The following is a 17,077-nucleotide window of genomic DNA, read 5'->3' on the forward strand; positions in this document are numbered from 1 at the left end:
CATGACACCCTAGTGCTTTTTATCAATTGTTTATATCCCATTTTAATCATCTTGCTTGTTTACTTTTATTGCTATTTAGTTTAGTGATCTTCCTATCTCAACCCAAATCGTGACACCCCTAGACACCGCTACTTGCAATTGAAAATCCTACATCAATACCTGTCCTTTGGGATCCGACCTTTACTTGCCTCTTTACTAATAATAGAGCTGTTTGTGAAGTTATAAATATTGTTTTGGTCTAGGTGCTCCTAACGACAAGTAACCGAAAATTAAGCTCCAAGTGAGTCCGACCACTTTTATTGTGGACTCTCTCTCCCCTCCGTTCGAGTTCGGCCCAGGCCCGATGTTGAATTTAACATGGTATCAGTGAGGTACTAAGATCCTGGTACAAACTTTTTTCGTAACATACAATGACAAAGACAGGAGCTGGTGAGAACAAAGGGAACGGATGCTAGAAATTCGATACAATACCTCCGTCTTCTGCATTGTATCTCCACCCGTCTGATAGTTCGAGTTTAAAGTTAACTCAGACGATTTTCAATGGAGATAACTACGATATTTTGGCCGATGCCGTCCTTAACGGTCTCACTGTGAAAAACAAATTATGTTTTGTTGAGGGACGTGTAAAGAAACCTGTCACGGATACGAGCAGAGAAGAAAGTATTGAATCAGTTGCTTTGCGATAATGCAACGCCATGGTCAAAGCATGGATCAGAAACGTCATTGATCCAAAGCTTCACCGAGCATCACTTTCTCTGCCACCGTAACAGAGATATGGAATGAATTGAAGGAGCTATATTCGATGAGCAACGCACCGCGTATTCATCAGTTAAAAAGCGACCTTAATGAATGTAAGCAAGGCAAGGACTCTGTGGTTGAATATTACACTTGGTTGAAGACTATTTTGGACAAATTGGCAAATCACAGTCACGTTCCACAGTGCACTTGCGGAGCAGGTGCCGCCGTGTTCAAAGAACGAGAGGAGGGAAAGGTTCATCAATTCCTTATGGGATTGGACAAAGTTCTCTATGGCCATCTTCGTTCTAATCTTCTGATGGAAGACACCATCACATACTTAAGTCGAGCATACTCACTTTTCTTGCGTGAAGAGAGACACAGTGCAGTGACGCGTGAAAAGAAAGAGCAACAGGGTGCGACAATGGCTGTTCAGGCTGTCCAAAAATTTTTTACAGGAAGTCGGGGGGTGGAAATGCGTCGACAAATGAACAAGCAGAGACTGAACTATTGTAGATACCTCGTTTCTGCACCTCCCGCAAACCACCCGGTGATGATTGGGCCACATGTTTGGTATACGGAACGATTTGTGACAGTTCGTAAGTTTATCGTCAAGTGATCGCTCAAATACTTGTGTCTACCTCTTAAATGTCATCTACGTGCCGATACGGTCGTTTTGGCAGTAATTAAAGTACATTTGGAGTCCGGGTCAAAAACCGTCTTCATTTTCTAATAGCCGAGTCAGAATGTTATGGAATGTTCCGGATATTTCTATTCCATATTTTCCAATCTTTTGATCTTTGGTAAAATATCTCCCGTAATATTCACACAAAATAATAAGGAAACGAGATTAATCCGCTATTCCATAATAGAAACGCAGAAATCTTTCTTCCGCAGGAGGAAACCACTGAGGAAAGGACGCAGCAAGTGCTGCGCCTCTTCCAAGGGACGCAGTGCCTGCTGCGCCTCTTCCTCAGTCCCTTTCTGCGTATTTTTCGTATCTTTTCGAGATTCACTTCCAAAGTTTCTCCGAAAACCCTAATTTCCGTCATGTGATTAGTATAAATAGAGACCTTCGGTCTCTCATATTTCCCACGCGAGTGTCCGCCCTTCTGTTCTCCCTTTGCATTCTAGACCACGTTCTTACTTTTTGGCGTCTACGTGCTTGAACTTTCGACCACGTAAGCTCGGATCTTTCTGAGTACCAGCCTCGTTTTGCATGACCGACCAATTTGACCAACTCCACACCAATCAACATTAATCAATCTTGTTCGTTTTCCTCCTAGAGGGCACTTTCGTCTACATTCGAGTCGAGCATCACTAAACGTTAACTTAGTTCATCTCGTTTTGTCAAACATGTAAGTCTGAGGGTGTAAATCCTTTTTTTTGTTTATTGTTCTTTATTATCGTAATTAATATTGTAAGATTTATGTCGAAAGTATTCTTAAAATCGATTTGTAAAACCTTGTTTAAAAACCCTTTTACGGATTATCAGAAGATAACCGCCGAGAAAGGACGCAGCAACTGCTGCGCCTCTTCGTGAGGTTGCCGCAGTTCCTGCTTCCTTTCTTCTTCCTTCGTCTTTTGTTCGTCCTTTTGTTTTTCGCTTTGTTATCCATTGTTCATTGTTTCATTAAAATAACAATTTGAATATGATAATTTTGACCTGTAATTCATTAATCATCATCATTAATCCATCATTAAAATCCCGACTTAAATCCCTTATAATCCATATTTGCGGGTTTTCGTCATTAAAACCAATTCGGGTTTTAGAGATTCGATTTACCCATATTGAATCTCTGGAATTCATCTTTGATATATTTGCGTCTGTTATTTGCAGTCATCGTCATTAATTCATCATTAATAACTTGTTTAACCTAATTAATTTGTTTGGTTTGTTTAATTCTTTAATTAATCTTATAAATCTTGTAAATATTCGTTCTAATCAGTTTCATTCATGTTTATCGTTTTTATGACCTCATTCACATGTAAATAATATGTTAAGCACTTTCATCCAAGTCAAATACGATTAATCGACCATTAAATTCACCAATGAACATTAACGAGATGCGGTTCCGGCTTCACAGCCAGAACTCAACCTAGGAACAGACGCAGCAATTGCTGCGCCTCTTCCAAGGGACGCAGCTCTACTGCGCCTGTTCCCGGTTGATTTCTGTCCCTGAACTCCCGTTTCTGCCTTGAACCAGTTTATTAATTACGTATTTAATTAACTATTAATCCTATTATCACCCATAATTTGTTTGTTTATTTATTCTTTCTTTTCTAAAACTATCCGTTTTAAATGTATTTTTGACATAAATCATTAAATCCGATGTAATTATTGTAATTTTCCGTTATTGTTTTATTATTGTATTTCTTTTATTGTATTGTTTGTATGCTCTCACATGCAATTAACCTAAATTTCTACCTCGACATTAATTGTATGTTAAATTACGTGTTAATCGACTTAGTTAATTCTCACATGTTAGGATTAATTTATTGGATGTTGCATTGCATGCATATAAACCGTCAATATATAGAGTATAGATAACTTCCCTAATCATTAGTAGAGGCCGCTATCGAGGCGGGCGGGATTAGGTGTTCGATCAAAAGAGCTTCCTAATACGTACCCTCACCCCTTACTCAAGATCTCTGTGAACATCCGTGTTCATTGGCATCCACGAGAGTCATTCTAGACATAGAATGCTAAGGGTAACGAGTTTTTGGTGTTCATGTCATTACTTTGTGTCTTGACATGACACGAGGTATTCAAACGGTTTCCAATTTTCCACAATAAATTGGTGGCGACTCCGCAAATGCAAACAAACAAAGAGGAAAAGCTTGCTTCGCTTTTCGTCCCCGTGGGCCTACGTCCACAGTTTGGCGACTCCGCTGGAAATAATACACTTACGTGTAGCCAAAAGGGTGAAACTTGAACAAGGTTAGGGAATAGTTTGTACAAGACAATTGTCGGTTTTCATAACTCGGTCTTCCTAGATCGTTTCATTTGGCCTTCCTAGGCCCAACCCAACCCATTTGACCAATCGTCCCGTCTAAACGGTCCTAATTCTTATTTGGGCCTAAGGATGGATAGCGATTGACGTCATCCATACCATGGTACTTACTCTTGTTTGTATCAAGGACTTTCACTACTTGAGGAAATGGACTAGGAATCGACCTTACTCTTGTTTGGTACGAGCCTCTCCACAGACCTCGGGTTTGATTGTTCGGTATGACAACCCACCCTTTAAAACCAAAACCCTTCTAAATGCACTCAGCATCCCGTTATAATGCTTGTATAATGTTTGTACCATATGTGATCACCATTTCTAAACAAACCATGACGATTTTTGTAAAATCCCTTTTTTTAAAATGTAAAAATTTTCGAAACATAGGCCTAATATTAGCGTAAAACCAGTCGAAACTCTGTCCAATTGTCGAGTCAAAATTTGGGCCTCAAAACCCATTTCAAAACCTCACTTCGAGTCCACTCCTACAACTACACTAAAGTTGACTAGGACCAACATTTTCAAACTTTGTCATTTCCTCAAAACTCACTTGACACAAGTGGCACACTCCCACTTCACGAGTCAAAACATTTCTTTTTTCGAGTAAGTGTGCTAGAATGGTCGATCATGTTTTGATTCGTCGTCGATCTCTTATCCAGTTTCCAAGAAGCCTGAAACAAGCGACGTGAACCACAACCAACTCCAGGATGGTAATGATCAAATCCTAGTCGCACTAGCTCGTCTCCAAGTCACTCAAGACCAAGTGTATGATCGCCTTGACACAATCGAAGGCCGAATATATGCCGTGGAAACGAGGATGCCTCCTCGAGAAAGTGAAGTGTCTGATGAATTTGTGAATAACTTCGGGGACGAAAACCCTCCCATAGGTATGACTACAGCTGAGAAACAACTCCAATACTTGGAGGAACAATTGATGTATCTCAATGGGGATGACATTTATAGGGAAAATAATCGCAAATATGAAGCCGTGAGTTCCAAGTTGCGAACCAACTTCAACATGACGGATATCCCTAAATTCAAGGGGCATGAAAACCCTTTGAACCATATCCGTGCTTTCAAGGATTACATGTCTATCAAAGGCATTAAACCTGATACGTGCATATTCTATACACTTTATCTGTGGTTTTGGCACGTATTTCTATGCATAATTGTTAGCTTAAGGCTGCTATTTCTCCCGAAACGGTTTACTTTGCATTTTCTATGATTTATTGTAGGAATGCGTGGAAGTAGGCTAAATCAAGCCAAGTTCGTCCTCCGGAAGCAAGTTTAAGGAAGCCAAGAAGAAGGAGAGTCGTATTCACTCACCTTGGGATGCGTGCAAAGGATGAAGAGTTGATTGGAAGGAAGAAGGGAGCCACTGCACATCACATTCAGTCGATCGACAATGCTTTGTTCATCGATCGACGACCGTGAAGCTAATCGATGCTCTTGTTCACGCACATTGATCGATCGACCACTCGCTGTCGATCGACCGTTTTCAGTGACATGTTTTTCTTCGTGTTAGACTTTTAAAAGCCCAACTTGTAATTAATTTTCAGTATCTTTTTATCAGTAGAACGCAGCAACTTTTAGGTTATGCTTTTCATTCTGGAAAAAACTTAGTTTTCAGATCTAGCTTGAGACGGAAACCTTTGATTCGAATGCTTTGTTCTTGATATTCAGTTAGTAAGCTTTTTATGCAATTCTTCCTCTTTCTTATTTTTCCTTGTTATTTTGATTCTTGTTTCATCAATTAATTTCAGCAATTGAATTTCTCTCCTTTGTTCTAGTTAGATTCCATCATGTTAAATTTGTTCTTTATTAGCAATTTCGAAGTTAGAATAGTTATAATTATGCGTAGGTAATTTCTTTGATTGGGAACAAGGTGAGCCATGGTATTAAATTAGAATTGTTGTGTAGCACGAGTTCTTCCGTATTGGTCTTGTTATCTTTTGATAGATTTCTTTGCTAGATTGAAAGATTGGTAATTTGATTTATCGTTAGATTTAGAATTTCTCTTGAGTGAAAGCTTTGATAAATTCTAGGGAATTATTAGACCGTGAGGTTATTTGAGCTTTGATCGAAAGACTAGCTTATCTTCCCTGAGACCGTATTATGAGATCTCTGTTGCTTGACTGACCTGTTATTTGCCATGGTGAACCGAAGTTCCCGGTCCTCTTTTTATCTTGTTAAGAATTTTCATTTTAGCAATTAGCCAGTTAATCAACCAAATTCAAAACCCCCAATTATCTGTTACTTTTGTAGACTGAAAAATAGCAAACAAAATCAACCTTGTCTCTCTGTGGTTCGACCCTTACTATCACTAGCTATAGTTTTAGTTTGGAACTATAAATTTAATTTTGGTACTAAACGACGGTATCAAATTTTGGCGCCGTTGCCGGGGAGACGGTGTAATTTTGTTTGCCTTATTTTAGTTTATTTTTCTTGTCTCAAGGAACTTTTGTTCCTTGAGGCCGTTGCTTACCTTTACTTCTAGTTTTGCTTTTGCACAGTTAGAAGACAAGTTTTTGAGAGGAAGACTTGAGTACTCTCACTTTGGAAATTATGGCTACGATATATGATAATTTTCAGCCAAAGGAGCACCACCTTCCAAAGGGGCGCCAGTTGCCTACCCCTACTACCGGTAAATTCGAGTTTCGTTCCTCTTATATTGATTTAGTGGAACGGAATCAATTCGCGGGTCTGCCAGATGAAGATCCCTTGAAGCATATGGAAATTTTCACAGACTATTGCTGTTCCATACCTATACCGGATGGGGAAACTCAAGATGAAGTAAAGGGGTTTATGTTCTTATACTTCTTGAAGGATTCGGCGCGAGATTGGTACCGCTACCTCGATAGGGTAGCAGCTGGAGTCACGGATTGGACATCTTTAGCATTAGCCTTCTACAAGAAGTACTTCCCGCTTTCAAAGACTGATGCCTTGAAGGGTAAAATCACGAGTTTTCAGCAAGGAGCCGACGAAGATTTTTGTGAAGCATGGGGACGTTTGAAAAGTTTAGTCCGAGCTGTCCCTCATCATGGTTTCCAGCAATGGTATATTTGCAATCTATTTTACAATGCTTTATATGATGATTACAAGGTCATCTTGGATGCAGCTGCTAATGGCAGGTTTCAAAACAATACCGGTCAAAGTAAAGGTAGGAACACTATCGAGGAGATGGCAGTCCATAAAGCTGAGTTTGGAAGTTCACGTGGAAAGTCACGAAAGCAAAGTGAAGAAATGACTGCCGTTATGACACTTATGACTTCCATTTCTACCCGTCTCGAGAAGCTCGAGATTTCTGAAGCTTCCAAGGAGAAAGTCGAAATTCCTGTTCAAAACTCAGATGAGATCGAGAAGTTAAGAGAGATGGTCCAACTCCTTTTGGTTCAAGTGGCGAATATGGAAGCAACCGGGATTGAGTCCTCACGGAATTTTGTGAAACAATTGGAGAATATGGAGGCTAAGCAAGCTGCTAATTCTTCAAGCAAATGTGAAGGGCCGGTTGAGACGATCAATGCCATCAATCTCAGAAGTGGCCTTTCTTATGAAAGTCCCGACAAGCCAAAGGAAGACTCGGGAAATGACGAAGAAGCTCGTTTAAATTCTGGTGCAAAAACGAGTCTGAATGCTAGTACTTCTGGTCGATCAACCAACATTCCCAGTCGATCGACTGAAGTGTCAGATAAAATAGTTTCTGGTCAGAAACTATTCACACCCAGCACATCCAGTCGATCGACCAACATCCTCAGTCGATCGACTGAGACACCTGACGAAGTCAATTCTGGACAGGAACTGTTCACGCCCAGCTTACTTGGTCGATCGACCACTCATACCAGTCGATCGACTGGAACTCCAGAGCAGGATGCAAATCCGTCAACTAGTCCGCATGATTCTTCACTCATTGATGATTTGACGGGGGTTTTAAACCTACGAAAGCCAAAGGTTACTGATCCTACGACCAGTGTTGCAGTCCCGTATCCGGAGCGTCTGAAGGCTACTAAGCTGGAGCGTAGGTTTGGTAAGTTTCTAGAGATGGTCCAGAATCTCGAGGTAACGGTTCCTTTCACTGATTTAATTACCCAGGTACCCTCTTACGCTAAATTTATGAAAGATATTTTGAATCGTAAGAGAAATTTTCGTGATGATGGTAATGTTGCGTTTGTGGAGGAATGTAATGCTCTTTCACGAGTTAATGTGCCACCTAAATTAAAAGACCCGGGTAGTTTTTCAATTCCTTGTACTATAGGTAACCACGTAATTGGAAAGGCCCTTTGTGATTTAGGGGCCAGTGTTAGTGTCATGCCGTATTCTGTTTGCGAAAGGTTAAATATTGGTAGACTTAAGGTGACCGATATTACCGTTCAAATGGCAAATAGATCGACTCAGAGACCTATATGTGTTTTAGAGGATGTACCCGTTCGAGTGGGTAAGTTTTTTATTCCTGTCGATTTCGTTGTTTTGGACATTGCAGAGGATAGTCAGATACCTATTATTTTAGGCAGACCGTTCTTACATACAAAATTTAATAGATGTCAAACGCGGAACCATCACCTTAGAAGTAGGGGATGACACCATTGAGTTCAGTCTTGCTCACAAGGTAACTGAACCTGCTGATGAGGATACGTGTTATTCCATTGATATTGTTGACAGGGTTGTTACTTGTAATAGGAGGGAATCCTTAGCCAAGGATCCCTTAGCTGATCTAACCCATTTAGATGAGTGTGCAGGTAATCTGAGTGGAGAATGCTTTGAGGAGCCGGATGCTTTGGTTGCCTCAATGGAGAGCTACGAGCTCAATGAAGAAGAAGATGAGATGCTTTTGAGCCTTGCCAACGATAACTTGGTGAACACTTGCTACACCATTGAAGCTGATTCTGTCTATGCTGTAGAGGTAAAGGTGCCAGAACGTAAGCCACTTCCTCCTAATCTTAAGTATGTTTTTCTAGATGATACGGAGCAGTACCCAGCTATTGTTAGCTCTAAGCTTAACGATGACCAAATTGCCTGCTTTGATGTGTGTACTTAAGAAAAACAGGAAGGCTTTGGGTTATTCTTTGGATGACATTAAGGGCATCAGCCCTGATGTTTGTATGCATAGAATAGAGCTGGAAGAAGGCCACAAGCCTTATAGACAGGGTCAACGCAAGTTGAACCCGAAGATGCAGGAAGTTGTTATGGCTGAGGTGATGAAACTACTCGATGCAGGTATTATTTATACAGTTGGCAACTCCAAGTGGGTTAGCCCAGTTCAGGTAGTCCCAAAGAAAGGAGGGACTACTGTGGTTAAAAATGATAAAAATGAATTAATACCAACTCGAGTAGTGACAGGGTGGCGGATGTGCATTGATTATAGACAGTTGAATGCCGCCACCAAGAAAGACCATTTCCCCCTCCCTTTTGTTGACCAAATGACTGAAAGACTTGCTTCTAACAAATTTTTCTGTTTTCTAGACGGATATTCAGGGTTCTTTCAGATCCCTATTCATCCGGACGATCAGAGTAAGACTACTTTTACCTGTCCACAGGGTGTTTTTGCGTATCGTAGAATGCCTTTCGGATTGTGTAACGCCCCTGCTACCTTTCAGAGGTGCATGATGGGGATTTTTTCTGATTATATAGAGAATATTATGGAAGTATTCATGGATGATTTCTCAGTTTATGGCAGTGACTTTGATCGTTGTTTAGCTAACCTCGATAAAGTCATGCAGCGTTGTATAGATGTTAATCTTGTTTTAAACTGGGAAAAGTGTCAGTTTATGGTCAATGAGGGAGTTGTGTTAGGGCATCTGATTTCTGATAAAGGTATACATGTTGACAAGGCAAAGGTGCAGGTGATTGAGCAATTACCTCCTCCCGTGAATGTTAAAGGAGTGAGGAGTTTCCTTGGTCACGCTGGTTTCTACCGGCGTTTCATTAAGGATTTTTCAAAAATTGCTAAACCACTTACACAATTGCTCCTTAAGGATGCTGTCTTTGAATTTACTGATGAGTGCCATGTCGCTTTTAACAGGTTAAAGGAGGCCCTAGTTTCTGCGCCAATCATTCAAATTACGCCGATTGGGACCTCCCATTTGAGATCATGTGTGATGCCGCGATTATGCGATCGGTGCGGTTCTGGGACAACTGAAAGAATAAAGCTTTGAATGCCATATACTATGCGAGCCGAACTCTGGATGAGGCTCAAGTCAACTATTTTACCACTGAGAAAGAGTTTCTAGCTGTTGTTTTTGCCTTAGACAAATTTCGGTCTTATTTGTTAGGTTCTAAAGTTATTGTTTACACTGACCATGCAGCGTTGAAGACTCTCTTTATTAAGAAAGATGCGAAGCCGAGACTTTTGAGGTGGATACTCCTTTTGCAGGAGTTTGATTTGGAGATCAAAGATAAGAAAGGAGCAGAGAATGTGGTAGCTGACCACTTATCTCGTCTACAGCTGACAGAAAGGGAGGATTCGTTACCTATTAATGATTCTTTTCCTGATGAGAGTTTGTTAGCTATTACTACTTCAGGGTCTTATCCACCTCCGTGGTTTGCTGATTTTGCTAACTTTGCTGTGACAGGTAGGATACCACCCGAGCTTTCATGGCAGCAGAAGAAGCGGTTTGCCTATGATGCTAGACAATATTTTTGGGATGATCCTTATGTTTTCAAGGAATGCGCAGACGGTCTCATCCGGAGATGCGTACCTCAGTGGGAGGTGAAGGATATCCTAGAGGCTTGCCACTCTTCTGCTTATGGTGGTCATCACGGTCCATCTAGGACCGTAGCTAAGGTACTCCAATCTGGTTTCTATTGGCCAACTTTGCATGCAGATTGTCGCAATTTTGTTGCTGAGTGCGATGCTTGTCAAAGATCGGGGAATATTTCCAAGAGACATGAGATGCCACAGGTAGGCATTCTTGAGGTTGAGATTTTCGATGTCTGGGGCATTGATTATCAAGGACCTTTTCCGAGCAGTCAAGGTAATAAATATATCCTCGTAGCTGTAGATTATGTATCCAAATGGGTGGAAGCTATTGCTACCCCCCATTGCGATGCAAAGGCCGTGATTAAACTGTTTAAAAAGATCATTTTCCCTCGTTTTGGTGTCCCTCGGGTTGTCATTAGTGATGGGGGAATGCATTTTAAAGAGAAACAACTTACTGCTTTATTGACTAAATTCGGTGTCCAACATCGTAGAGGTTTGGGGTATCATCCCCAAACTAGTGGTCAGGTTGAGGTTTCTAACAGAGAGTTGAAAGAAGTCTTAGCTAAAGTTGTTTCTAAATCACGGAAAGATTGGAGTCTTAAGTTGGATGATGTCTTATGGGCTTATAGAACTGCGTTTAAAACGCCAATCGGGATGTCTCCATACCGATTGATATATGGTAAGACATGTCATTTACCTGTTGAGTTAGAGCGTAAGTCTTGGTGGGCTATTTGTGATTTGAATTTGGATCCTAACCTCTCTCGTGAGAAACGCATGACACAAATTTGAATGAGCTAGAGGAATTTAGGCTGCTAGCCTATGACAATGCAAGGATCTACAAGGAGAAATCAAAGCGCTGGCACGACAAGAGAATCATCAAGCGCGAGTTCCATATTGGCAATAAGGTACTTCTTTTTAACGCTCGTATCCGTTTATTTCCTGGTAAGCTGAAATCCAGGTGGACCGGCCCCTATACGGTCACAGCTGTCACAAAGTTCGGATCAGTTGAATTGGAGACCTCTGCTGGAGAAAGGTTCAAGGTTAATGGCCAATATGTGAAGCACTATCATGGATCAGATGCATATGTTGGGACAGTCGAGGTATTGTACTTCGACCTGCTATCAGATGATGAAAAGTGAGGTAAAAAGGTCGTGCGGGACCTCTTAAACCAGCGCTAACTGGGAGGCAACCCAGGTTATATTTTTTTTGTAATTTAAGTTTTCTATTTTGTAATTTCATTCAATTTGCATTTTAAGTTTTCTTGTTTTTGTTTTCTTTGTTTTCTTTAAATTTGCAATTTCTTGGTTTGGAAAACTTGCGCGCCTTTGATAATTTTTGCAGGAACTTATTTTATGCAAAGTGCGCAAGTGGTTTACTGGATGTTGTGAGAAAGACGGAGATTAAGTCGGGAAACAAGTTTGACGAAATTAAGCTAAATTGCCAGGTCTAGCAGTCGATCGACTAGGTGGTTCAGTCGATCGACTGAAAAGGGGACTCCAGAAGCCACTGTGCAGGGATCTTAGTCGATCGACTGAGTAAAGTAGTCGATCGACCACTCTGCGGGATCAGATTGCAACTAAAAGGGGAGTTTTACTCATTCATTCATTCATTTTCACAAAACACAAACTTTTGAGCAAACCCTAAATTTCCTTTCCCTTTCTGCGATTTTCACCAATAATCCCGTCTTTCACTCGTTTTTCTTGCTTTAATCTTCGAAGTTTCCTGAAGGTATGTCTCTAATCTCATTTCCATGCTCTATTCTCGAGTTTATTGTGGTTTTATGCGAAGTTTTCGACTTATATGCTTGTGAGATGAGAAAAATCGATTTGGGGAAATCGATTCTAGGGTTTGATTTCTTGTATTCCTTGTACTTTAATTGCTTAGTCTACCCTTTCCCCCTTGATTCTCAGCGCAAATAAGCAGTCAGGACGTGTTTTAAACCGTTTCCCCCAATTTATTCGAAACCCTAATTCGCTTCCAGTTTTGATCTTGATTCGGGTTTCCAGAAATTGACATTGCTAAGGGGTTTTTCATTGCTTATGGGCTATTTTGCAGGTGACAACAATGACAAAGGGAAAAGAGCCAATGCAAGAGGGACAATCGAGCCAAGGGCCAGCTAAGCGGCAACGAGGACCGCCACTACTGATAGAAGCTACCACGGATAGTCTACCTGACTATCCGCAGGTTATCTTTGCTGATTCTAAGCAGCGTGCTAAGTTTTGTCTATTTGTTTCGAAGATTAAGGTCACAGCTACCAGGTTTCTCCATAAAGATACTTTGGAGAAACTAGGCTGTTACGAGTCGGTCGTGTCCCTGCTAAATGGGACGGGTATGATGGGTCTTGTGGACATGGCTGAGTTCACATATTATGTTATGACCCTTGAATTCTTTTCCTCTTACGCTTTTGATTCCAAAGCCTTTGAGGCTGATGCGACCAAACCCTGCATTTCCTTTCGTCTTTATAATGTCAATTACTCTCTGACACTTGCTGATTTTGCGGGTTTTCTGGGTCTTTACTTCGAGGGCAGAATCTCGGACCCCTCTGACACTCATCGGGTCATGTGGTCTTGTATCGGTGACACTTACGGGTCGAGGAGGACGGGCACTTCCGTCCACTTGCCCCCTCTTGGTTATTTTCTACGGCTAATGGGTAATACCATTTTTGGCCGTAAAGAGTCTAACAATGTGAATAATATTGAGCTTTCGATTTTGGCGGGCTATCTGAACGTTGAGCGTCGGACGGCCCGTATCTATAACATTGCCTACTTGACTGCCGCTCACTTTCAGACTGTAAGTGAGGGCACTTTGACCACCATTGCCTGTGGCGGTTTGGTGACACGTATCGCCAACCGCCTTGTTTTACTTTTCCCTCGACAGGAGGACCCCATCGACCCTGACCTGCGTTTCATGGACCTCCGTTATGCGAGGGGTGTCTATTGGGTCGATAGACAGATGCAGTGGAAGATTGACTCTTTCATCTGTGACCGCATCCCCATCACATCGGCTACCCTCCCGTCCCCGCCCCTTACCACTGTTGAGGGGGCAGCTCGGCCGCCCCTGCCTAGTTACAGGCTTCCTCTGGTGGCGGCCACACTTGCTGCTAGCACTTCGAGGAGAGCTCGTGCCTCCTCTTCACAGGCACCCTCTACCACCACTACCACTCCCACTGCTGGCACCTCCACTTTTCGACCACCTACTCCTTTGGTTGTCCCTCCGGTCATGGACCAGAGGGCAATGTCACGTGTTTTGGGTGACTTGTGCAGGAGTTTCAATGAGCACGGGTTGGACACGGCCATCGCCCGTGCCCGGTCTACGATGAGTTGGCTCGGGGGGGGGGGGGGATGCTTCCACGGGGTGACCGGGCTCACCCTTCTTACTTTGTCCCTCCCGTAGGCGGTTACCCTCGGCCTGCTAGGAGACCCCCCCACTACTACTGCTTTGGTGCCTCCTGGTTCCGGGAGGGCCACTCTCCTAGCTGCTGCTGCCGGAGGAGGAGGAGAGTGACTCGGAGTCCGGAGAGGACAGTGACTCTGACTACGAGGGTGGAGATTAGATGCTGGTGACCTCCCCGTTTTTGGCTGGTTTGGGGAGGTCGTATTTTGTGAGTTATTTTCCCTTCTCTTTTAGCTTCCTTTTCTTTTATTATGCTTTTATTCTCCCATTTTTCTGCTGGTGATTTGCTGTTGAGCACAATGGGGACATTGTGCGTTTTGGTTTGGGGAGGGTATTTGCATATGCCTTTTGTTTTGCATCTGCATTTGTTTTTTATTGCATTTCAGTCACATGCAATGTTGTTAGAATCGGGATTCTATTTTGGATCGATGGGAGGGGTAGGATCGAATCGGTAGAATCGGATCGTAGAATCGTAAGATTCTACAAACTCACTAAATACCGTTTTTTATTTGGTAAAAACATATAATTGAATATCAAAATACTTATTTATCCACAAAATATTGATAATAATAATTTATATCATTTAATGTACATGTTTTTACAAATTACACGAAATTTGGGTTTTACGATGTCGTCATATAAAAATATATATATTAAAATTTTTACCATGGAATCGGATCGTAGGATCGTAAGATCGTGGGATCGTATTATTATCCTACCTTTAAAATTTTTCAAATGAATAGGATCGTAAGCGTCAACAACCCTGATAGAATCGTAGGATCGGGGATCGGTCAAGCATTTTTGGATCGTAAAATCGTAGAATCATAGGATCGAATCGGGATTCTGACAACAATGGTCACATGTTTAGTGCATTTCTGTTTGCATTTGTTTTTATTTTCACCATTCAAAAAAAAAAAAATTGAAAATTTTCATAAAAACCAAAAATATCACGTTTACTTTTGCATATAGTTGAGTCGGATTGGAGTTATTAATGATGATTTTGCTCTATTAGTCAAATATGCCATTCCTTGCCTTTTCATAGCTGCTTAGCAAGAATTAAAAGTGATCTTTCAAATTTTGTTATGGAATCCATTTCGGGCAATTAGACTTGACTCATTACTTTTGGCAAACTACATATACCTTCTGAGATATAGAGTCTATAACTGGTGACATTTATGACCGGTTAATCTAGGACTGAGAGTAGTTACTCCCTTCATTTCATGTTTTGCACGTGTATGAGTTTTGATTGCTTATTGCCTATACGCATTGGTTTGTGGTCGGTATTGCATGTTTTGAGAACTATTGCACCTTCCCCTTTCTCATTTTACCCCATTAACTCCACTATAAGCCAAAATTGCCAGTTGCCCTCAACTACATCCCATACTTAGCCTACCATTGTGCCAAGCTAGGAGGTTGTAGAGGAATTTGTTGATTTAAGTTGTTTTGGTTCGCTCTTGTAATGTTGGAGCGGGTATTTTTGAGAAGTGAAGGATTTACTTCAGCCTGAAAACAGGAAGAAAGGAAAAATTCAGAAAAAATGAAAAAAAAAGGAAGTTGTTTACCTGGGCAGAATGCTCTGGAGTGTGCAGGGTGGTCGATCGACTGCCATCATTGGTCGATCGACCACCAGTTCAGATTTTGAAAAAAAAATGAAAATGAAAGAAAAAGAAAGAAACAGAAAAAAAAGAAAAAAAAAGAGTCTTGAAAATAATAAGGTTTTGGCTGGAATAAAAACACGCCTCATGTGCTTACCTCTTGATTTTGAGGCGTTCGTTTGGATTTTTGGGTTGCCTAGTCAATAAAGGCATGGTTTTTTTTATTGAGTTGGAAGAACGGGATACGGGTTCTAATGGCTCATTAGGTACTAGCTTGGCTCTTACCTTCACTCTTCCATAATTGTTTTGCCCCTTCTTTCTCACTTAGCCTCACATATCCAAATGTTGCAATAGTTCGGCATGTGATAGTCCTTGACGGTGGTTATGCGTATGTACGATAAATAGAATCATTATTCATGCTAGTCAAGCATACATGTTTTGTCGGTCGCAGTCTAGGTGAGAGACTATACTTTTCTTCCCTCTCTTTTACATATAATCTTACCATTTGCTTTGCTGAGAGAAGAGTGATCCGGGAGAGTCCGATTGTATGAGTCTTGCAAGGTCGAACGCCCGACCTAATTCTATGATATGCATAAATTTGTTCACGTGATTTAAGCTTTGCAGTAGTTGACTTTGGGCATTAAATGGTTTGGCATTGACTTGTAGTTAGCTCTGAAATATACTCCTTTCCATTTAGTTTTATACGGGTCATAGTGCTTGCTTGGGGACAAGCAAGGTTTGGTTTGGGGAGATTTGATACGTGCATATTCTATACACTTTATCTGTGGTTTTGGCACCTATTTCTATGCATAATTGTTAGCTTAAGGCTGCTATTTCTCCCGAAACGGTTTACTTTGCATTTTCTATGATTTATTGTAGGAATGCGTGGAAGTAGGCTAAATCAAGCCAAGTTCGTCCTCCGGAAGCAAGTTTAAGGAAGCCAAGAAGAAGGAGAGTCGTATTCACTCACCTTGGGATGCGTGCAAAGGATGAAGAGTTGATTGGAAGGAAGAAGGGAGCCACTGCACATCACATTCAGTCGATCGACAATCTTTGTTCGATCGATCGACCATTGCTGAAGCTAATCGGATGCTCTTCAAGCACATTGATCGATCGACCACTCGCTGTCGATCGACCGATTTTAGTGACATGTTTTTCTTCGTGTTAGACTTTTAAAAGCCCAACTTGTAATTAATTTTCAGTATCTTTTTATCAGTAGAACGCAGCAACTTTTAGGTTATGCTTTTCATTCTGGAAAAAACTTAGTTTTCAGATCTAGCTTGAGACGGAAACCTTTGATTCGAATGCTTTGTTCTTGATATTCAGTTAGTAAGCTTTTTATGCAATTCTTCCTCTTTCTTATTTTTCCTTGTTATTTTGATTCTTGTTTCATCAATTAATTTCAGCAATTGAATTTCTCTCCTTTGTTCTAGTTAGATTCCATCATGTTAAATTTGTTCTTTATTAGCAATTTCGAAGTTAGAATAGTTATAATTATGCGTAGGTAATTTCTTTGATTGGGAACAAGGTGAGCCATGGTATTAAATTAGAATTGTTGTGTAGCACGAGTTCTTCCGTATTGGTCTTGTTATCTTTTGATAGATTTCTTTGCTAGATTGAAAGATTGGTAATTTGATTTATCGTTAGATTTA

The 17,077-nt window shown here is 41.1% G+C and overlaps 1 non-coding gene across 1 annotated transcript; it reads right to left on the reverse strand.

The window, feature by feature from the left end:
• Window positions 1–6,681: 6,681 nt before the first annotated feature.
• On the reverse strand, window positions 6,682–6,790 carry LOC141645182 (small nucleolar RNA R71). Its single transcript, XR_012544768.1, has one exon. It is a non-coding gene; the product is annotated as a small nucleolar RNA R71 (small nucleolar RNA).
• Window positions 6,791–17,077: the final 10,287 nt, after the last annotated feature.

The sequence above is a fragment of the Silene latifolia genome, chromosome 2, assembly GCF_048544455.1.
Source record: "Silene latifolia isolate original U9 population chromosome 2, ASM4854445v1, whole genome shotgun sequence".
Lineage (NCBI taxonomy): Eukaryota > Viridiplantae > Streptophyta > Magnoliopsida > Caryophyllales > Caryophyllaceae > Silene > Silene latifolia.